Below are 23,384 nucleotides of genomic sequence, written 5' to 3' on the forward strand. Positions count from 1 at the left end.
AATCGCAGAAAATCAATACCAAACGGAGTCCAAATGCAACGAAACTTTACGGAGATTTTTTATGGACCAGAAGACACCTAATGGGCCACGGCTGCGCCTGGGGGTGCTCCGAGGAGAGCACAACCCACCAGGGCATGCGAGGAGGCTCAGCACGCCCTGGTGGGTTGTGCCCACCTCGGGTGCCCCCCGGACCACCTCTTTGCTCTATAAATACCCCAATATTCCAGAAACCCTAGGAGAGTCGACGAAAATCAATTCCAGCCGCCGCAAAGTCCAGAACCACTAGATCCAATCTAGACACCATCATGGAGGGATTCACCACTTCCATTTGTGCCTCTCCGATGATGCGTGAGTAGTTCTTTGTAGACCTTCGGGTCCGTAGTTAGTAGCTAGATGGCTTCCTCTCGCTCGATTGATTCTCAATACAATGGTCTCTTGGAGATCCATATGATGTAACTCTTTTTGCGGTGTGTTTGTTGGGATCGGATGAACTTTGAGTTTATGATCAGATCTATCTTTTTATATCCATGAAAGTTATTTGAGTTTCTTTGATCTCTTATATGCATGATTGCTTATAGCCTTGTATTTCTTCTTCGATATTTGGTTTTGTTTGGCCAACTTGATCTATTTATCTTGTAATGGGAAGAGGTGCTTTGTAGTGGGTTCAATCTTACGGTGCTTGATCCAAGTGACAGAAGGGGAAGCGACACATATGTACCGTTGCTACTAAGGATAAAACAATGGGGTCTATCTCTACATAGATAGATCTTGTCTACATCATGTCATCGTTCTTATTGCATTACTCCGTTTCCCCATGAACTTAATACACTAGATGCATGCTGGATAGCGGTCGATGTGTGGAGTAATAGTAGTAGATGAAGGCAGGAGTCGGTCTACTAATCTTGGACGTGATGCCTATGTAATGATCATTGCCTGGATATCGTCATGAGTATTTGCAGTTCTATTAATTGCCCAACAATAATTTATTTACCCACCGTTTGCTATTTTTCTCGAGAGAAGCCCCTAGTGAAACCTACGGCCCCCGGGTCTCTTTCTCATATTATTTGCCTTCATGATCTACTTTATTTTCCTTTTAGTTTGAGATCTACTAAACCGAAAATACAAAAATACTTTGCTGCATTTTATTTTATTTGGTGTTCGATCTATCAATATTTACAACTCTCTCACGTCCGTTTGCCTATCTTGAGGCGCTGCTACCCGAAAGGGATTGACAACCCCTTTTACACGTCGGGTTGCGAGTAGTTGTTATTTGTGTGCAAGTGCTGTTTACGTTGTGTTGCTTGGTTCTCCTACTGGTTCAATAACCTTGGCTTCATGTCTGAGGGAAATACCTACTGCCGCTGTGCTACATCATCCCTTCCTCTTTGGGAAAATACCGACATAGCTTCAGGCGACATCAAAAGGAATTTTTGGCGCCGTTGCTGGGGAGGATTTTCAACATATACCAGGTTCCTAATCACAAATCTCATCTCCTTGGAATTTACATTATTTGCCATTTGCCTCTCATAATCCTCTCCCCCACTTCAGAAAAATTTGCCGTTTTATTCGCCCTTTTTTCTTTTGCCGTTTTCTCGCTAGTCCTATCCGTGTTCTTGCCCTCTAGTCATAACGGCTAGCGTGCCTACCCCTCGTTTGTCACCAGATTTCGAAGTTCTTTACTTCAAGCAAAGACAAGGAGAAAATTTGAAAGATGCTTGGTATAGGCTTTTGGAATCTTATCGTATTTGCAATATAAAGGGGGATGCTAAGATCTTGCTTCGTAATTTTTACATAGGATTGGCTTTGCATCATAGACAACTCCTAGATTTTGCCGCTAAAGGTAATTTTATTGAGCTTGATGCCAATGCTGCCTATGAAATTTTAGAAGGAATTTTGGGTGTTCCACCTCAAAAGAAGTGGTTTTATTTTACCCAGAGGTAGTTCAAATGATGGACAAACTTGGTGATTTGCATAAACACATGGTTGAAATACAAAAATATATTGAACCCCTCATACATCTGAATGGTAGTTTCAATCGCATGAATACCTTGATTACCCTTTGCAATAAGCGATTGGATATTTTGGATCTAAAGATGGTTTCTTTTCCTGAAAATTTAGGGAAGCGCAAAGAGCCTCCCGGGTTTGAGAAAACCCTTACCAAAGTAGCCAAGACTATGGATGACAAAACTTAGATCCTTGCTTTATGCCTAGCTAAGGGCGTAAAACTATAGCGCTTGTTGGAAGGCAACCCAATGAATAAAATTTATTTTTGCTTTTTTGCTTGCTGTTTTTGAGTGTTAGCACAATTATTCTACATTTCTACTATTATGATTGTGTTTTTATGTTTTAATTAGTGTTTGTACCAAGTAAAGCCTTTAGGGTCTTCTTGGGTGATAGTTGTTTAATCTTGCTGAAAAATAGAAACTTTTGCGCTCGCGAAAATAATTTTGATTTTTAACCAGAGAGCGATAAAATACCCATTCCTTTTCAAGTAGATTAATATGCAAATTTCTCAGGTCGTCCTAATTTTTCAATGTTTTTGGAGTCACATAAGTATTCGAAATATCCAGATTGCTACAAACTGTTCTATTTTTGATGGATTCTGTTTTCTTTGCGTTGTGTGCTTATTTTGATGGCTCTATGGTTTTCTTTGATGAGTTTTTGCGATAGAAAAGTTGGAATATGGTAGATATAACACAAGAACAAAATATGAATTGGTTTACTACAACACTTATAGTAGTGGTTTGTTTTCTTATACTAACGAATCTCACAAAGGTTTTTGTTGAGTTTTGTGTGATAGAAGTTTTCAAGTTTTTCGGTTATCTTATGATGGATGAAGGAATAAGGAGTAAGAAGAGCATAAGCTTGGGGATGCCCCGGCATCCCAAGCTATTATACAAAAGAGTGCAAGCAACTAAGCTTGGGGATGCCCCCGAGTGGCATCCTCTCTTTCTTCTAACGACCATTGGTATTTTACTCGAAGCTATATTTTTATTCGTCACATACTATGTGTTTTGCTTGGAGCGTCTTGTATGATATGAGTCTTTTCTTGTTTTAGTGTGTGTTTTAAGTCTTGATTCCCTGCTGGACTCACCTATTTGGGAGATCCAAAATTATGTCATTACTTGTTAGAATTGCTCTCTATGCTTCACTTAAATTTTTTATGAGCTATAGACTTGCTCTAATGCTTCACTTATATCTTTTTGAGCACAGTGTGCTTAGTATTTTTGAAGAAATGCTCTCTTGCTTCACTTAGATTTATTTGAGAGTTAGTAAAATTTTCAAGAAATTCTCTCTCGCTTCACTTAAATTAATTTGAGAGAAAGAAATTTTATGCACATGATCTTCACTTATATTTGTTTGAGCTTATCAAAACCAACGTATGAAAATTAGTCCCAAAGTGATAGATATCCAAGAAGGATATAATAAAAACTTTCATGAAGATCATTGGACAAAATAAACTTGATTCTTAGTAATAGTTTTGAGATATTATGATGTGATATGAGAGTCATCTTGATGAGTAATTATGCTTTAGTAAGAATATTGGTGTTAAGGTTTGTGATTCCCTATGCAAGCACGAAACTCAATAATTATACAATGAAATTATATCCTACTTGTGGTGCATTATTCAGTGTTAATTATGCTTAATGCTCGCTTATGAGATTATTCGTTTCTTGGTTGGTTGCTTCTCAATCTTTTGCTAGCCTTCATTTTGCACTAAGTTTGATCACTACTTGTGCATCCAAAAACCTCTAAACCAGTTTTGCCACATGAGTACATGATATCTACCTATATGCGGTATTATTTTGCCGTTCTAAGCAAATTTGTATGTGCCATCTCTAATTTTCAAAATAAAGTTCTCTTTTGTGTGTTTGTTCTGCTCACGGAGTAGTGAGGGGTGGCTAGTATTTTCCATGCTAGATGTGTTATTCTCACGATGAGTGTTTATTCACTTGTTATTGCACGAGAGTAAGGCAAAGGTATTAGGGATGACCAGTCCCGAAATGAAAAATGAATTTAATTTATGTTGTCGAATAATAAATTCCTTGGAAAGTGTTGGTATGGAAGGCACCCGTGGATATGATTAGCCATGGAAATTGAAAGTATGGTGGAAAAAGGAATAAACTTTATTTTCTGTTTGGGAATTGCCTATGATATATCTAGCATGGAAAGTGTTGGGAACTCTAAGTCGTTTTCGTTGGTGGGAAGGACACACCTCCCAAAATGTTTGTATCTCTAAGTTTTTCGCTTTGAGCTCTGGCACCTCTACAAATCCCTACTTCCCTCTGCGAAGGGCCTTTCTTTTACTTTATGAAATTTTTATTTTTGAATTTGAGTCTCCATCTTCTCTTATAAAATCACCAACTAGGAGGCAATTGTACTTGAGCATTGGGTGTAGTTAATATGCGAGTGTGTTTCATGAATGGATAAATGATTGAGCATGATGGTCTAGGGACAGCTTATTTTAGCGTTGATATTTTGACATACATGGTTGCTTGTTGATATGCTTGAGTATTTAAGTTATCATGTCAAAACTAGACTATTGCTTTGAACAATATAAAAGTCCAAATGTCCATGCTATAAAGAAAAGAATATGATATAACATGTTAGGCATCATTCCACATCAAAAATTCTATTTTTATCACTTACCTACTCGAGGACGAGTAGGAGTTAAGCTTGGGGATACTGATACGTCTCCAACGTATCTATAATTTTTGATTGTTCCATGCTGTTATATTATCAATCTTGGATGTTTTATAATCATTCTATAGTCATTTTATATCATTTTTTGGTACTAACCTATTGACATAGTGCCAAGTGCTCGTTGTTGTCTTTTGCATGTTTTTTACATTGCAGAAAATTAATGCCAAATGGAGTCCAAATGCAATGAAACTTTACGGAGATTTTTTATGGACCAGAAGACACCTAATGGGCCAAGGCTGCGCCTGGGGGGTGCTCCGAGGAGAGCACAACCCACCAGGGCACGCCAGGAGGCCCAGGCACGCCTTGGTGGGTTGTGCCCACCTCGGGTGCCCCCGGACCACCTCTTTTCTCTATAAATACCCCAATACTCCAGAAACACTAGGGGAGTCAACGTAAATCAATTCCAGACGCCACAGAGTCCAGAACCACCACGGAGGGGTTCACCAGTTCCATTGGTGCCTCTCCGATGATGCGTGAGTAGTTCTTTGTAGACATTCGGTCCATAGTTAGTATCTACATGACTTCCTCTCTCTTGTTTGATTCTCAATAGAATGGTCTGTTGGAGATCCATATGATGTAACTCTTTTTGCGGTGTGTTTGTTGGGATCGGATGAACTTTGAGTTTATGAACAGACCTATCTTTTTATATCCATGAAAGTTATTTGAGTTTCTTTGATCTCTTATATGCATGATTGCTTATAGCATCGTATTTATTCTCTGATATTTGGGTTTTGTTTGGCCAAATTGATCTATTTATCTTGCAATGGGAAGAGGTGCTTTGTAGTGGGTTCGATCTTACGGTGCTTGATCCCAGTGACAGAAGGGGAACTGACACGTTTGTATCATTGCTACTAGGGATAAAACGATGGGGTCTATCTCTACATAGATAGATCTTGTATACATCATGTCATCGTTCTTATTGCATTACTCTATTTCCCCATGAACTTAATACACTAGATGCATGCTGGATAGCGGTCGATGTGTGGAGTAATAGTAGTAGATGAAGGCAGGAGTCAGTCTACTAATCTTGGACGTGATGCCTATGTAATGATCATTGCCTGGATATCGTCATGAGCATTTGAAGTTCTATCAATTGCCCAACAGTAATTTGTTTACCCACCATTTGCTATTTTTCCCGAGAGAGGCCACTAGTGAAACCTACGGCCCCCGGGCCTCTTTCTCATATTATTTGCCTTCACGATCTACTTTATTTGCCTTTTATTTTCAGATCTACTGAACTAAAAATACAAAAATACTTTGCTGCATTTTATTTTATTTGGCGTTCAATCTATCAATATTTACAACTCTCTCACGTCCGTTTGCCTATCTTGAGGCGCCGCTACCCGAAAGGGATTGACAACCCCTTTTACCCGTCGGGTTGCGACTAGTTGTTATTTGTGTACAGGTGTTGTTTACATTGTGTTGCTCGATTCTCCTACTGGTTCGATAACCTTGGTTTCATATCTGAGGGAAATACCTACCGCCGCTATGCTGCATTATCCCTTCCTCTTTAGCGAAATACCGACGTAGCTTCAAGCGACATCAGATTAGCATATGATCTTTTTATTATTTTCATTGCTAAGATTGAAACATAAAAGCAAATAAGCAAAACTAAAACTACTCTTTATTATATAACTCTCAACTCGATTACATAGATAGGTAGATCACGAAACTAGCACTCAAAATAGATCATAATAAACTTTTATTATTCTAAAGCACGAAATAACTAAGGATCGAACCAAGATAGGTAAAGATAATAAAAGTGATGTGATACGATACCGGGGCACCTCCCCCACGCTTGGCACAAGCCTAGGGTGGTGCCCATACCCGTTTGCTAATATTTCTTTCTTAGGTGATGATGGTGATGATGAAGTAGGCTTGTCCTTCAGCTTCAATAAGTACTCCAGATTCCTATTGATATACTGAGAGGCACGATTTTGCTCTTCTAATAGAATAACTTCATGAGTGAGAGATGTATTCTAAGCAAAGATTGTTTTGAAGACTCTTAAGGTATCAATTTTAGAAGGTGAGAGATGATCATAAAGGGGTTGCAGTATATCTCCCTTTTCTTTAGTCTCTCCCATAGACATGGCTTGATCTCCCTCTTGGATGTGACCTCCCGTGGCCTCCTCAGCTTCATCCTTCTTGCTGGTATCCTCCTCTCTTGATGACCACTCATAATAAACCTTGCTATAAGGGTGTTTGCTCGGCGAAGGTTGCACGATCCGGTGCTTGGTACAGAGTCTTCAGGGAGCCATGGAAATCAAGACATGTCAGAGAAACAACCCGAAATAAGAACAAATGAAATTCTTGTGATACGGTGGTCAAAACATTTGGGAGTATATATAAAGAATTTTTATCTTGCGAAACAAGTATTCCAGAAGAAAACGGAGTCGGGAAGGCACACAAGGGCCCATAAGGCAATCAGGCATGCCCTGTTGCCTTATGACCTCCTCGTGGGTCCCCTCGACTGTTTCTTATTTTAGTATTTTTCTAATATCCCAAAATGGATAGAAATCATTTTTATGGAATTTTTGGAGTCGGTTTACTTATCGTATCACATACCTACTCCTTTCAGGGTTCTAGAGTGTTCCAGAAGGTCTTTCTTATGTGTTCCTTCGGTGTCATAGTTTGAACAATATTCGTTTCAACATTAATAGGTGTACCTGAGATATAATGCTTAATTATTTATCCATTAACCACTCTTGGATTAGTGCCCTCGACATTATTGATCTTGATAGCTCAGGAGTGATAAACTTCTTCGATGATATAAGGTTCTTCCCATTTGAAGAGAAGTTTTCCTGCAAAAAAACTAAAACGAGAGTTGTACAATAGAACATGTTCACCCACTTTGAATTCTTGTCTTTGAATTGTTTTATCATGCCATCTTTTAACCTTTTCTTTGAACAACTTGGCATTTTCATAAGGTTGGGTTCTCCACTCATCTAGAGAGATAATATTAAATAACATATTTTCACCGGCAAGTTTGAAGTCATAATTAAGTTCTTTAATTGCCCAATATGCTTTATGTTCTAACTCAGGAGGTAAATGTCATGCTTTTCCATAAAAAAATTATAAGGATACATACCCATAGGATTCTTATAAGTAATTCTATGAGCCCATAGTGCGTCATCAAGTTTCTTAGACCAATTCTTTCTAGATCTATTAACGGCCTTTTGCATAATTAATTTGGGTTCTCTATTGCTCAATTCAACTTGACCACTAGACTGAGGATGATAAGGAGATGCATTCTATGGTTAACATCATATTTAGCAAGAAGTTTATGGAAAGAACCATGAATAAAATGTGAACCATCATCAGTCATCAAATATCTAGGGACTCCAAACCTTGGGAAAATAACTTCTTCAAGCATTTTAATAGAAGTGTTATGGTCAGCACTACTAGTTGGAATAGATTCTACCCATTTAGTAACATAATGAACAACAACTAGAATATGTGTATACCCATTGGAGGAAGGAAAATGTCCCATATAATCAAATCCCCAAACATCAAATGGTTCAATAACAAGTGAATAATTCATAGGCATTTGCTGACTGCTACCTCTTGAGCATCCATTGGTTTTCCCTTGAAGAGGAAAGGGTGATGCAGCAAAGTAGCATAAGTATTTCCCTCAGTTTTTTAGAACCAAGGTATCAATCCAGTAGGAGATAACACGCAAGTCACCTAGTACCTGCACAAAAAATCAAGAACCTCGCAACCAACGCGATAAAGGGGTTGCCAATCCCTTCACGGTCACTTGCGAAAGTGAGATCTGATAAAGATATAAGGTAAATATTTTTGGTATTTTTGTTGTATAGATTGCAAAATAGTAAACGAGATGCAATGTAAATAAAAGAGATGCAATATAATAAGAAAGAGACCCCGGGGCCATAGGTTTCACTAGTGGCTTCTCTCATGATAGCAAGTGTTACGGTGGGTTAACAAATTACTGCCGAGCAATTGATAGAAGAGCGCATAGTTATGAGAATATCTAGGCAATGATTATGAAATATAGGCATCAAGTCTGTGTTAAGTAGACCAAAACGATTCTGCATCTACTACTATTACTCCACACATCAACCAGTATCCAGCATGCATCTAGAGTATTAAGTTCATAAGAACAGAGTAATGCTTTAGGCAAGATGACATGATGTAGAGGGATAAACTCAAGCAATATGATATAAACCCCATCTTTTTATCCTCGATGGCAACAATACAATACGTGCCTTGCTGCCCCTGCTGTCACTAGGAAAGGACACCGCAAGATTGAACCCAAATCTAAGCACTTCTCCCATTGCAAGAAAGATCAATCTAGTAGGCCAAACTAAACCAATAATTCAAAGAGACTTGCAAAGATATCAAATCATGCATATAAGAATTCAGAGAAGAACCAAATATTGTTCATAGATAAACTTTATCATAAATCCACAATTCATTGGATCTCGGCAAACACACCGCAAAAAGTATTACATAGAATAGATCTCCAAGAACATCAAGGAGAACTTTGTATTGAGAACCAAAGAGAGAGAAGAAGCCATCTAGCTAATAACTATGGACCCGAAGGTCTGTGGTAAACTACTCACACATCATCGGAGAGGCTATGGTGTTGATGTAGAAGCCCTCTGTGATGGAATCCCCCTCCGACAGATCGCCAGAAAAGGCCCCAGATGGGATCTCACGGGTACAGAAGGTTGCGGCGATGGAAAAGTGGTTTCGTGCCCCCTGATGTATTTAGGCTATAAGAGTATATATAGGCAAAAGAAGTACATTGGTGGAGCTCCATGGGGCCCACGAGGGTGGGGGCGCGCCAACCCCCTGGGCGCGCCCTCCTGCCTCGTGGAAGCTTATGGAGTTCCAGACTTCCACTCCAAGTCTCCTGGTTTGCATTTGTTCTAAGAAAGATCCTCGTGAACGTTTCGTTCCGTTTGGATTCCGTTTGATATTCCTTTTCTGCAAAACACTAAAATAGGCAAAAAAACAAAAACTGGCACTGGGCCCCCGGTTAATAGGTTAGTCCCAAAAATAATATAAAGTGCATATTAAATCCCATTAAACATCCAAAACAGATAATATAATAGCATGGAACAATAAAAAATTATAGATACGTTGGAGACGTATCAAGCATCCCCAAGCTTAATTCCTGCTCGTCCTCGAGTAGGTAAATTATAAAAACAGAATTTTTGATGTGGAATGCTACCTAACATAATTTTCAATGTAATTTCCTTTATTCTGGCATGAATTTTCAGATCCAAAATATTCAAGACAAAAGTTTAGTATTGACATAAAAATAATAATACTTCAAGCATACTAACCAAGCAATTATGTCTTCTCAAAGTAACATAGCCAAAGAAAGCTCATACCTACAAAATCATATAGTTTGGCCATGCTTCATTTCCGTCACACAAAATGCTCCCATCATGCACAACCCCGATGACAAGCCAAGCAATTGTTTCATACTTAGCCTTTTCAAAAAATTTCAAATTTTACGCAATATATGAGCGCGAGCCATGGACATAGCACTATAGGTGGAATAGAATGGTGGTTGTGGAGAAGACAAAAGGGAGGAAGATAGTGTCACATCAACTAGGCGTATCAATGGGCTATGGAGATTACCAATGATAGATATCAATGTGAGTGAGTAGGGATTGCCATGCAACGGATGCACTAGAGCTATAAGTGTATGAAAGCTCAACAAAAGAAACTAAGTGGGTGTGCATCCAACTTTCTTGCTCACGAAGACCTAGAGAAATTTGAGGAAGCCCATCATTGGAATATAGAAGCCAAGTTCTATAATGTAAAATTCCCACTAGTATATGAAAGTGACAACATAAGAGACTCTCTATCATGAAGATCATGGTGCTACTTTGAAGCACAAGTGTGGAAAAATCATAGTAACATTGCCCCTTCTCTCTTTTTCTCTCATTTATTTATATTTTTTGTTTGGGCCTTTTTTATGGCCTCTTTTTATTTATTTATTTTTCGTCTGGAGTCTCATCCTGACTTGTGGGGGAATCATAGTCTCCATCATCCTTTCCTCACATGGGACAATGCTCTAATAATGAAGATCATCACACTTTTATTATTTACAACTCAAGAATTACAACTTGATACTTAGAACAAAATATGACTCTATGTGAATGCCTCAAGAGGTGTATCGGGATGTGTAATGAATCAAGAGTGACATGTATAAAAAATTATGAATGGTGGCCATGCCACAAATACGATGTCAACTACATGATCATGCAAAGCAATATGACTATGATGAAGCATGTCATAATAAACGGAACGGTGGAAAGTTACATGGTAATATATCTCGGAATGGCTATGGAAATGCCATAATAGGTAGGTATGGTGGCTGTTTTGAGGAAGGTAAATGATGGGTTTATGGTACCGGCAAAAGTTGCGCAACACAAGAGAGGCTAGCAATGGTGGAAGGGTGAGAGTGCGTATAATCCATGAACTCAACATTAGTCATAAAGAACTCACATACTTATTGCAAAAATCTACAAGTCATCAAAAACCAAGCACTACACGCATGCTCCTAGGGGGATAGATTGGTGGGAAAATACCATCACTCATCCCCGATCGCCACTCATAAGGAAGGCACTCAAAGAACACCTCATGCTTCAAATTTGTCACACAACGGTTACCATACGTGCATGCTACAGTACTTGCCAACCTCAACACAAGTATTTCTCAATTACTCAACTAGCACGACTCTAATATCACCATCTTTATATCTCAAAACAATTATCAAGTATTAAACTATTCAATGCACTCTATATGAAAGTTTTTATTATACCCATCTTGGATGCCCATCATATTAGGACTAATTTTATAACCAAAGCAAACTACCATGTTGTTCTAAAAGACTCTCAAAATAGTATAAGTGAAGCATGAGAGATCTATAATTTCTATAAAATAAAACCACCGCCGTGCTCTAAAAAGATATAAGTGAAGCACTAGAGCAAAATTATCTAGCTCAAAAGATATAAGTGAAGCACATAGAGTATTCTAATAAATTCTGATTCATGTGTGTATCTCCCAAAAGGTGTGTACAGCAAGGATGATTGTGGTAAACTAAAAAGCAAAGACTCAAATCACACAAGACGCTCCAAGCAAAACACATACCATGTGGTGAATAAAAAAATATAGCCTCAAGTAAAGTTACCGATAGACGAAGACGAAAGAGGGGATGCCTTCCGGGGCATCCCCTACCTTAGGCTTTTGGTTGTCCTTGAATTTTACCTTGGGGTGCCATGGGCATCCCCAAGCTTAGGCTCTTGCCACTCTTTGTTCCATAATCCATCAAATCTTTACCCAAAACTTCAAAACTTCACAACACAAAACTCAAAATAGAAAATCTCATGAGCTCCGTTAGCGAAAGAAAACAAAACACCACTTCAAGGTACTGTAATGAACTCATTCTTATTTATATTGGTGTTAAACCTACTGTATTCCAACTTCTGTATGGTTCATAACCCCCGATACTAGCCATACATTCATCAAAATAAGCAAACAACACACCAAAAACAGAATCTGTCAAAACAGAATAGTCTGTAGCAATCTGGAGGTTTCGAATACTTCTGCAATTCCAAAAATTCTGAAAATTTTGGATGACCTAAATAATTTGTATATTGATCTACTTCAGTTGTAATTGGTATTTTATCGCTCATTGGTAAAAAATGAAAATTATTCTCGTGAGCGCATACTTTCTGTTTTTTTCAGCAAGATCAAACAACAATCACCGAAGAAGATCCTAAAGGCTTTACTTGGCACAAACACTAATTAAAACATAAAAACACAATCATAAAAGAGGCTAGATAAATTATTTATACTAACAAGAACAAAAAGTAAAAAACAAAAATAAAATTGGGTTGCCTCCCAACAAGCGCTATCGTTTAACGCCCCTAGCTAGGCATTGATAATTTTAATGATGCTCACATGAAAGATAGCAATTGAAACACAAAGGGAGCATCATGAAGCACATGAAAATCACATCTAAGTCTAAAATACTTCCTATGCATAGGCATTATATAAGCAAACAAATTATCACATCAAGCAAAAACTAGCATATGCAAGGAAGAGGAAAGAAACAATAGCAATCTCAACATAACGAGAGGTAATTTAGTAACATGAAAATTTCTACAACCATATTTTCCTCTCTCATAATAATTACATGTGGGATCATAAGCAAATTAAACAAAATATCTATCACAAAAAATATTCTTAACACGATCCACATGTATGCACAGTTGACACTCTTCCAAAATAGTGGGATTAACAATAACTAAAGTCATGACCTCTCCAAACCCATTTTTATCAAAAATTTCATAAGATTGAACATTCTCCAAATACATGGGATCTAAAGTTGACACTCTTACAAACCCACTTTCAATATTATTGCAAACATTATTATCAATCTCATATTCATCATGGGGATTAAATAAATTTTCAAGATCATAAGAAGAATCACCCCAATCATGATCATTGCAACAAATAGTAGTCATAGCAAAACTAGCATCCCCAAGCTTGAGGTTTTGCATATCATTAGCACAATTTACATTCATAGAATTTATAATAACGTCATTGCAATCATGCTTTTTATTCAAAGATCTATCGTGAATCACTTTATAAAGCACTTCATCACAATTTTCAGATTCACGGATTTCAAGCAAAACTCCATAAAGATAATCTAGTGCACTCAACTCACTAGCAATTGGTTCATAATAATTGGATCTTTTAAAAAGATTAGCAAGATGATGAGGATCCATAACAATAGATATTTAGCAAGCGAAGATGCAAGCTAATAGAATGCACATGGTAACACGAGCAAACAGAAGGACGAACGGAAGAGGGCGAATAAAACGACAAAGGTGAAGTGGGGGAGAGGAAACGAGAGGAAAATGGCAAATAATTTAATGAGAGGGAGAAGAGTTTATGATGGGTACTTAGTATGTCATGACTTGAGCGTAGATCTCCCCGACAATGGCGCCAGAAATCCTTCTTGCTACCTCTTGAGCATGCGTTGGTTTTCCCTTGAAGAGGAAAGGGTGATGCAGCACAGTAGCGTAAGTATTTCCCTCAATTTTTGAGAACCAAGGTATCAATCTAGTAGGAGATAACACGCAAGTCACCTAGTACCTGCACAAACAATCAAGAACCTCGCAACCAATGCGATAAAGGGGTTGTCAATCCCTTCATGGTCACTTGCGAAAGTGAGATCTTATAAAGATAGTAAGGTAAATATTTTTGGTATTTTTGTTGTATAGATTGCAAAATAGTAAACAAGATGCGATGTAAATAAAAGAGATGCAATATAATAAGAAAGAGACCTGGGGGGCATAGGTTTCACTAGTGGCTTATCTCATGATAGCAAGTGTTACGGTGGGTGAACAAATTACTGCCGAGCAATTGATAGAAGAGCGCATAGTTATGAGAATATCTAGGCAATGGTTATGAAATATAGGCATCATGTCCGTGTTAAGTAGACCGAAACAATTCTGCATCTACTACTATTACTCCACACATCGACCGCTATCCAGCATGCATCTAGAGTATTAAGTTCATAAGAACAAAGTAATGCTTTAGGCAAGATGACATGATGTAGAGGGATAAACTCAAGCAATAGGATATAAACCCCATCTTTTTATCCTCGATGGCAACAATACAATATGTCCCTTCCTGCCCTTACTGTCACTGGTAAAGGCCACTTCAAGATTATACCCAAAGCTAAGCACTTCTACCATTGCAAGAAAGTTCAATCTAGTAGGCCAAACTAAAACGATAATTCGAAGAGACTTGCAAAGATATCAAATCATGCATATAAGAATTCAGAGAAGAACCAAATATTGTTCATAGATAAACTTGATCATAAATCCACAATTCATCGGATCTCGGCAAACACACTGCAAAAAGTATTACATCGAATAGATCTCCAAGAACATCAAGGAGAACTTGGTATTGAGAACAAAAGAGAGAGAAGAATCCATCTAGGTAATAACTATGGACCCGAAGGTCTGTGGTAAAGTACTCACACATCATCAAAGAGGCTATGGTGTTGATGTAGAAGCCCTCCATGATCGAATCCCCATCTGGCAGATCGCCAGAAAAAGCCCCAGATGGGATCTCAGGGTACAGAAGGTTGCGGCGGTGGAAAAGTGGTTTCGTGGCTCCCCGTGATGTTTTTAGGGTATAAGAATATATATAGGCGAAAGAAGTATGTCGGTGGAGCTCCGTGGGGCCCATGAGGGTGGGGGGCGCGCCCTCTTGCCTTGTGGAAGCTTCACGGAGTTCCAGGCTTCCACTCCAAGTCTCCTGGTTTGCATTTGTTCCAAGAAAGATCCTTGTGAAGGTTTCGTTCTGTTTGGATTCCGTTTGATATTCCTTTTCTGCGAAACACTAAAATAGGCAAAAAAATAGAAACTGGCACTAGGCCTCCGGTTAATAGGTTAGTCCCAAAAATAATATAAAAGTGCATATTAAAGCCCATTAAACATCCAAAACAGATAATATAATAGCATGGAACAATAAAAAATTATAGATATGCTAGAGACGTATCACTGACATCCACCAATATTACCAATTCTTTGACATTCATCACAAGAAAGGACAAACTTACGTGCATCCTTAAAAAAGGTATGTGGAAAATTACCGAATGGATGAATATTGTCTTGTTGTGTTATATTGAGCTGACCATCGTAGGGTATATATAGAGTACAATATGAGGAAGAGACTTGGAGTAGAGGGCAAGACGTACATGGTTTAAACCAATCCTATCTCTAACTCCTAATCTCTAACTTAAACATAGTTATACTTCTAATACCCCCTTAGTCGCAGCGGAACTGAAGCGGACAATTGCGACTGAATTTGAAGTCGTGTGCTTCTGTCATCTTCTCTGCTGCACCATCATCAACTGTGTCTATAATGGCTGACGGTTCGGCACCTGGGATGGTGACTACGTCCATTCTGGTGCCTTCCTCGTCTCTCCTCTATTCCCTCCCGCAATCACAGCGGGAGTGGCGTGGACGCTAGTGACGACGCGGACGTTGTTGACTAGAGTTAAAGTGAGTTGTTGTCGATGAGTTGTCATAGACCAAACCATTAATGTCGATGTTGAGGTAGCCGATCATGGTGATGTAGCCATGGTCGAGGTAGTTATGGTCAATGGTGTGGTCGTCGTGGATGATGAAGCCGCACAAAGATGGAGGTGCAAAAAATGCGCTATGACGGAGCTGCAGACATGGACGATGCACCTTGTAGATGTCAGACGGTGTCATCAACGATGAGCCGATCCACCAGTTTTGCCAAGATCGGAGGAAGCCCATCGAGCACACATCGGTTTTGCCAGAACCGTGTGGCCATGTAGGGTCATCACTGTAGTGACGTCGTGTCGATGTTGTTGGGGAACGTAGTAATAATTCAAAATTTCCTACGTGTCACCAAGATCAATCTAGGAGATGCTAGCAATGAGAGAGAGGGAGTGCATATTCATACCCTTGGAGATAGCTAAGCGGAAGCGTTACAAGAATGCGGTTGATGGAGTCATACTAGCGGCGATCCAAATCGCGGAAGATCCGATCAAGCGCCGAACGGACGGCCTCCGCGTTCAACACACATACAGCCTGGGGACGTCTCCTCCTTCTTGATGGAGAATTTGAGGGAGAACTCCGGCAGCACGACGGCGTGGTGGTGGTGGAGCTCGTGGTTATCCGGCAGAGCTTCGCTAAGCACTACAGAGGAGGAGGAGGAGGTGTTGGAGGAGGGAGGGGTTGCGCCAGGGATGGGGTGCGGCTGCCCTCCCACCCCCTCTATTTATAGTGTGAAGGGGAGAGGGGGCCGGCCCCCCTAGATGCATCTCGAGGGGGGCGGTGGCCAAGGGGGAGACTTGCCCCCCAAGAAAGGTGGGAGGCGCCCCCTCCCCCTAGGGTTTCCAACCCTAGGCGCCTTGGGCCCTTGGGGGGCGCACCAGCCCATCAGGGGCTGGTTCCCTCCCATATTCAGCCCATTAAGTCCCCCGGGGCAGGTGGCCCCACCCAGTGGTCCAGGTACAAATACCGATAACCCCCGAAACTATTCCGGCGACTGAAACTAGGCTTCCCATATATAAATCTTCACCTCCGGACCATTCCGGAACTCCTCATGATGTACAGGATCTCATCCGGGACTCTGAACAACCTTCGGTAACCACATACAATTTTCCATAACAACTCTAGCGTCACTGAACCTTAAGTGTGTAGACCCTACGGGTTCAGGAACCATGTAGACATGACAAAGACATCTCTCCGACCAATAACCAACAGCGGGATCTGGATACCCATGTTGGTTCCCACATGTTCCACGATGATCTCATCGGATGAACCACAATGTCGGGGATTCAATCAATCCCGTATACAATTCCCTTTGTCCATCGGTATGTTACTTGCCCGAGATTCGATTGTCGGTATCCCCATACCTCGTTCAATATCGTTACCGGCAAGTCACTTTACTCATTTCGTGACGCATGATCCCATGACCAACTCCTTAGTCACATTGAGCTCGCTATGATGATGCATTACTGAGTGGCCCCAGAGATACCTCTCTGTCATACGGAGTGACAAATCCCAGTCTCGATTCGTGCCAACCCAACAGAAACTTTCGGAGATGCCTGTAGTGCACCTTTGTATTCACCCAGTTACGTTGTGACATTTGGTACACCCAAAGCACTCCTACGGTATCTGGGAGTTGCACATAAAAGCTCTAGCAAACGAACTACACGATCTAGTGCTATGCTTAGGATTGGGTCTTGTCCATCGCATCATTCTTCTAATGATGTGATCCTGTTATCAACGACATCCAATGTCCATGGTTAGGAAACCACAACCATCTATTGATCAACGAGCTAGTCAACTAGAGGCTTACTAGGGACATATAAAGGTCTTTGTATTCACACATGTATTACGGTTTCCGGTTAATACAATTATAGCATGAACAATAGACAATTATCATGAACAAGGAAATATAATAATAACTATTTTATTATTGCCTCTAGGGCATATTTCCAACAGTCTCCCACTTGCACTAGAGTCAATAATCTAGTTACATTGTGATGAATCGAACACCCATAGAGTTCTGGTGTTGATCATGTTTTGCTCGTGGAAGAGGTTTAGTCAATGGATCTGCGACATTCAGATCCGTATGCACTTTACGAATATATATGTCTCCATCTTGAATATATTCACGAATGGAGTTGAAGCGACGCTTGATATGCCTGGCCTTCTTGTGAAACCCAGGCACCTTGGCAAGGGCAATAGCTCCAGTGTTGTCACAGAAGAGAGTCATTGGGCCCGATGCATTGGGAATGACTCCTAGGTCGGTGATGAACTCCTTCATCCAGACTGCTTCCTGTGCTGCCTCCATGAAAGTGCAACTATCCCTAGGTGGTTTTGGTAATTCATAACAACATATAGCTCATTGAGCTAATGCTATTCCAAGATGACTATTTCAGGAAAGCTCAATGATTGGCATGGCATGGATGTGAAAGTGGAACCCTCAAAATGCTAAGGACAAAGGATTGGCTCAAGCTCAAAAGCTCAAGATTCTTCATTTTATATTTTAGTGATCCAAGATCACATTGAGTCTTTAGGAAAAGCCAATACTATCAAGGAGGGATGAGGTGTTGCTTAATGAGCCTCTTGCTTCATGTGCTTAGTGATATGCTCCAAAACCCTCAACTACTTTCCCATATCCACTTATGACCTAAACCCTAAGCCAAACTCGGTCCTACCGATTCTTTCTATCCGGCGCCACCGAGTTTCACTTGTCATAAGCCACTGCCAAACCCTAGCAATTCGGTTCTACCGATAGGGATCTCGGTCTCACCGAGATGGGATTGCAAACTCTCTGTTTCCTTTTTGTAACTTTTCGGTCTCACCGAAAGAGCGAATCGGTCCCACCGAGATTGCAATGTAAATTCAGTGTTTCCTTTTTGTAACTTTTCGGTCTCACCGAAAGAGCAAATTGGTCCCACCGAGTTTGCCTGACCAACTCTCTGGTTAGCTAATTACCAAAATCGGTCTCACCGAGTTTGTGTAATCGGTCTCACCGAGATTACGTTATGCCCAAACCCTAACCATATCGGTCCTACCGAGTTGCATGTCAGTCCCACCGAAAATCTCTAACGGTCACTAGGTTTACCTTTTCGGCCCGACCGAGTTTGTTGATTCGGTCCCACCGAGATTGGAAAACTGTGTGTAACGGTTGGATTTTGTGTGGAGGCTATATATACCCCTCCACCTCCTCTTCATTCGTGGAGAGAGCCATCAGAACACATACACAATTCCAATTCATATGTTCTGAGAGAGAACCACCTACTCATGTGTTGAGACCAAGATATTCCATTCCTACCATATGAATCTTGATCTCTAGCCTTCCCCAAGTTGCTTTCCACTCAAATCTTCTTTCCACAAGATCCAAATCCTATGAGAGAGAGTTGAGTGTTGGGGAGACTATCATTTGAAGCACAAGAGCAAGGATTTCATTACCTGCACACCATTTGTTACTTCTTGGAGAGTGGTGTCTCCTAGATTGGCTAGGTGTCACTTGGGAGCCTCCGACAAGATTGTGGAGTTGAACCAAGGAGTTTGTAAGGGCAAGGAGATCGCCTACTTTGTGAAGATCTACCGCTAGTGAGGCAAGTCCTTCGTGGGCGATGGCCATGGTGGGATAGACAAGGTTGCTACTTCGTGGACCCTTTTTGGGTGGTTGCTTCTTCGTGGACCCTTTGTGGGTGGAGCCCTCCGTGGACTCGCGCAACCGTTACCCTTTGTGGGTGGAGCCCTCCGTGGACTCGCGCAACCGTTACCCTTCGTGGGTTGAAGTCTCCATCAACGTGGATGTAGGATAGCACCACCTATCCGAACCACGGGAAAAACATCCGTGTCTCCAATTGCGTTTGAATTCTCCAAACCCTTCCCTTTACATTCTTGCAAGTTGCATGCTTTACTTTCCGCTGCCAATATACTCTTCGCATGCTTGCTTGAATTGTGTGATGATTGCTTGACTTGTCCTACAACAGCTAAAATCTGCCAAGAACTAAAATTGGGAAAAGGTTAAGTTTTTATTTGGTCAAGTAGTCTAATCAACCCCCCTCTAGACATACTTTCGATCCTACAAGTGGTATCAGAGCTTTGGTCTCCATTCGCTTTGATCTCCATAGCTTTTGGTGGTCATAGCCTTGGTTTCACAACCTAGGAGAGTATGGCGTCTAGCGAGGGAAATTATCACCATAGAGGTCCTTACTTTGATGGTACTAATTTTGCTAGTTGGAAGCATAAAATGTAAATGCATATTCTTGGACATAACCCCGCCGTTTGGGCTATTGTGTGTGTTGGTTTGCAAGGTGACTTCTTTGATGGGAAAGAACCAAACTGTGAAGCTACCGCGGATGAGTTGAAGATGTTGCAATACAATGCTCAAGCTTGTGATATTCTCTTCAACGGATTGTGCCCCGAAGAATTCAACAAAATCAGCCGTCTTGAGAATGCAAAGGAAATTTGGGACACTTTGATTGATATGCACGAAGGTACCGACTCCGTCAAGGAATCCAAGTTGGATGTGCTTCAAAGTCAACTTGACAAGTTCAAAATGAAGGATGGTGAAGGTGTCGCTGAAATGTACTCTAGGCTTGCTCTCATCACAAATGAGATTGCCGGCTTAGGAAGTGAAGAGATGACCGATAGATTCATCATCAAGAAGATTCTAAGAGCCTTGGATGGAAAATATGATACCGTGTGCACATTGATCCAAATGATGCCCAATTACAAAAATCTCAAGCCAACGGAGGTGATTGGAAGAATTGTTGCTCATGAGATGTCACTTAAGGATAAAGAGGAACTTCACAACAAATCAAGTGGTGCCTACAAAGCCTCATGTGAAGCCCCTACATCATCAAGTGAGAAACAAAACTTCAATGAAGAATTGAGCTTAATGGTGAAGAACTTCAACAAGTTCTACAAGAGTAGAAGCAAAGATAGAAGCTTCAAGTCAAGATCCTACAATGACAAAAGATCTTCTAGTCGAGAGCGAAACTGCTATAGTTGTGGAAGACCCGGACACTATTCCAATGAGTGTACGGCTCCCTACAAGAGAAGAGAAGATTCTCCAAAAAGAAGAAGCAAAGAATCACCACCAAGAGAGAGAAGGAGTAGAGATGATCGTTATGAACGAAGATACTCACGGAGAAGCAAGGATTCGGAAAGGAAGGAAAAATCATCAAGGAGCTACACAAAACAAAGACATCAAGCTCATGTTGGTGAATGGGTATCCGGCTCCGACTCCGACAGCCACTCCGAGAGAAGTTATCACTCCGACTCCGAAGATACTCAAGATGAAGGTGTTGCCGGTCTAGCACTTGTGTCAACCAACTCCTACGACATATTTGACTGACCAAATGAAGGAATTGGAAGATGCTTCATGGCCAAAGGTCCTAAGGTAACACACCCCGAGTATGTTGATTTCAATAGTGATGAAGATGACTTGTTAGGTGATGATTTGCTTGTTGACAACTCTAGTGATGAATACTATGATGAAACGTCAATTAATAATGCTAATCAAGATAAAACGAATGACAATGATAAGGAGAAGATTGAGGCTCTAACTAAAGAACTAAACACTCTTAAGTTAGCTCATGAAACTATCCTCGAAGATCATCGAGAACTCTTAAGAGCTCATGAGAAATTACGCTTTGAAAAGCTCAATCTTGAGCAAGAGCATTAGTTCTTAAAAGCAATCAATGATGATCTCCGCAAGAAAAGTTCTTCTTACATTGCCAAGCGTTTACTCTTATCCACTTACATGCCTCAAGTCAAGTCTAGTAACAAGAACAAGAAAGATTCTTCCTCTAGCAGTAACAATGATCATGCTAAATCCAATATTGTTGCTTCTAGTAGTTCTCTTGATTCCACTAATGATTCTCTTAGCCAAGTTACACTTGAGCAAGAAAATAGCTTATTGAAGGGAATTATAGAGAAAGGAGTGTACAAAAGCCTTGCCGGGAGTAAGCAATTCGAGGAAATTGTGCGCAAGCAAGGAATGCACCGGAAGAATCAAGGTGTTGGTTTTGAACGAAAGTTCAATGCCAATGGAGTTGAGTGGGAAGAAGATCAATACCCCAAGACAAAGTTTGTTCCTCAACAAGAGAAGTATGATACTTCTTTCAAGGGGACACAAGCTCAAGATGATCTTCCACCACAAGACTACAAGCAAAAAGGCAAGGACAAGCTTCAAGAGGAAATTGATGCATTTGAAGAAGCTCCTAAGACCTTAGTCAAGTGGATTCCCAAGACTACTTCAAGTTCCACTTCATCAAGTACGACTACAACTCCAAGGATTCCCATCAAGATGGTGTGGATCCAAAAGAAGAAGAACTAGAGAGTTCTTGAGGGTGACTCCACCAACATACTTCACTCTTATCATTTTGGCAAGAACAAGTGCAATCAACTTCCACATCTTGCACTAGTTCAAGGAGTCACAAACCCCCTTGTTGGTAAGACAAGGGACAAGGTAACCTAAAAGTTTTCATGGACATCATCTTGTGTGTGCATCACTCTATGTCTATGGATATCCTTGTTTGTTCCTTGTGGGACTAACCCATGTAGGTATTGAAAGAGCAATTCACTCAAATGGATAGCTCCAAGTGATCTACATCAACATTGAGCATCCACATCTTCAACATCTACCTGAAGTCATCATCGACAAAACCCGAGGTTAGTTCATCCCTCTAAGGGGGGATATCACATCTAGGGGGAGCTTTACTCTAAGACTTGAGCTAAAGCAACTCTAAAGATGTGAACACAACAATGCTTTATGTAAAAGTGGTAACCCCACTTGAGCTTAAACGATGAGTATGACCTATGATCAAGTGTTCTCACTTGACTCCTAAGTCAATATACTCATATATAGATGACCTTGTCATCGCAAACTGCTTGATAGATGCTAGAATTGGTTGTGCATGCCTTGTCACATATTTGATTTGCCATCTTATTGTGTGAGCATGCTGGTTGCATATTTTACTCATTCGAGGACATCCACTTGTTGTTTTGATTGTTTGGTTTTATTTCCTTTTGCCAAGTGGATGGACAAGAATGCCTAAGAACCTCCTCTAGCTATCTATGCTTTTCTCGTCTCAAACTCTATTCATGCTACATCACAAAATTTGATCAAGTCAGATTCGAACCACTCTGTGTGAGGAGCGCTCGGAGTCCCCGATTCGTCATAGACTTAAACTTCCAAAACCTCTTTATGATTCTCGGTCTAACCGATACCCTACTTTCGGTCCTACCGAGATCATTAAGTTGATCTAGGTTTTCGATCCTGGTGCAACCGATTTGAACCATTCGGTCACACCGAGTTGCAATAACTGTATATAGTTTTGCATCTCGGTGCCACCGAGTCGTTCCACTCGGTCACACCGACAGGGTCGGGCTATATATAGTCACGGGCAAAAATTTGGAAATTTCTCCGAACCCCTTCACCCGCGCGATAGCCTGCTCTGCCAACGTGGTCTCCGGATCGTCTCCTCGCCGCCAGCCGCCTCCAGTCGCTGGTCTCCGTCGCCGTCAACGGAAATTCAACCCCGCCGTTGCCGCCGTAGCGAGTCTCTGCCGAACTAGGGTATGGACTCGATCACAGTGCTATTCCCC

Source organism: Triticum urartu, chromosome 4A (genome assembly GCF_056163025.1).
Source record: "Triticum urartu cultivar PI428250 chromosome 4A, HENAU_Tu73, whole genome shotgun sequence".
NCBI lineage: Eukaryota > Viridiplantae > Streptophyta > Magnoliopsida > Poales > Poaceae > Triticum > Triticum urartu.